A 1637-nucleotide genomic window follows, 5' to 3' on the forward strand; every position below is an offset into this window, starting at 1 on the left:
TGGATCGGGGTGCCAGTGAAACAATGGGACGGTCTTCCCCGATTCAATCCAAACATCCCTGCTGAGTTGGAAAGTCAGTCCCAGTCCTGAATTGACTTTCCGCCTGAATTCGACCTTCCAGTGCTTTCCCAGCTAGGAAAAAAATAAATTGTGCTTTCAGTTTCGCTGCTGCCACTGAGACCCATCCCCGCGCGCCTCTCTTCGCCCTCCCAAGCTAGGTTGCAACGTGATCCACTCCCTAGTGAAGCCAGATCCGACGGCCCAGCTGCTTCACGCTCCAATCCTCAACACACACACTGGGGCAGCCTTTCCAAATCTGATGCCCTCCAGATGTGTTGGACTACAACTCCCAGCACCCCCGGCCAGCATGGGAGTTGTAGTCCAGCACATCTGGAGAGCACCAGGCTGGGAAAAGCAGCAGTGGAGGCTGATGTCAGCGGGCAGTGAATCCGCTCTGGGTGTCAGTCAGAACCAGTCAGGACTTTAAAGGAGCTATCCAATTGACATCGGAGCCATCGACCTCCATTGCTGCTCGGCTTAAAGCCAGATTCTATAAGAACATAAAAGATCCTCCTTGATAGCCCCAGGTCAGGATTCTGGTTCTAGAAACCAGCTACAGGCAGGGCATAAATGCAACACACAAACCCTTGGTGGAATTTTTGGGTGGGGAAGGTGTTACACTCAGCATTCAAAGATAAACTGCCGATGAGAATGGAGGCTCCACATAGTCACCACGACCGATAGGTAGAGAGACGTCTCCTCCTCCATGAAGTTGTCTAACCTCCTCCCACCCCTCACCCCCCCCCCCCGCCGCCTCCCGCTTGCAATGCCATCTAGGCTATTTATTTATTTGATCTGTACCCTGCCTTTCTACCAAGAAAAATGGCACTCAAGGCGGCTTACAATCACAAATGCTGGCTAGTGGCCACCGGCCTTGAATTCCGTGGGACCCTTCTCGGCTTAGATCGAGTCATTCCGGGCTGCGTGGTTTGAAAATCCGCCTTCTTTCCCCAGAATCACACAGCCGGAGAGACCTTTTGGATCCCGTTCGTTCGCCTCCGGCCAACGTGGACTGCAGGGGCTAGGGCATTCCCTCCCCGCCATGGAGGAGAGCCCCATTTCCCTCCCCGCCGCCTCTCCCTCCCCGCTCTCCAGGGAGCCCATTTCGCTTGTCTCCGCGTATGAATTATTCGCAGCTCGTGAGTCTGGGCTGGGGGGAAATCAGCCCGCCGGTGCGTAAGAACGCTGCTGGAGCCCACGGCCGCGCGTCCCCGGTGCGCTCTGAGCCTTTCCAGCGTGGCCAGGGGCGACCCTCGCGTCTCCGCCGTCCTCCTCCTCCCCCCCCCCGCCTCCCGCCCGCCGGGGGTCCTGCGAAGCGCCCTCCCCCGCCTCCCCGCCTCCGAGGGGCTGGCGAAGCGAGCCTCCTTTAGACTCCAGGCATGTAGGGAGAGCTGTGAGATCACCCGGGTTATAAATATCGCCGTGCCAGCGCGCCGCGCTCTCGGATCGCGCTCTCCCTCCAGCGGGCCGACGATGCCTTCCCAGCGCGGCGGAGCGCACGCCCGCCCGTCCCAAACGTGCAGGAGCAGCAGCCGCCGCCGCCGCAAAATGCCCTGCGCGACCCTCCCTCTGGAAGA

This window comes from Heloderma suspectum, chromosome 5 (assembly GCF_057233095.1).
Source record: "Heloderma suspectum isolate Gila_16-S chromosome 5, 16-S_ref, whole genome shotgun sequence".
Classification (NCBI taxonomy): domain Eukaryota; kingdom Metazoa; phylum Chordata; class Lepidosauria; order Squamata; family Helodermatidae; genus Heloderma; species Heloderma suspectum.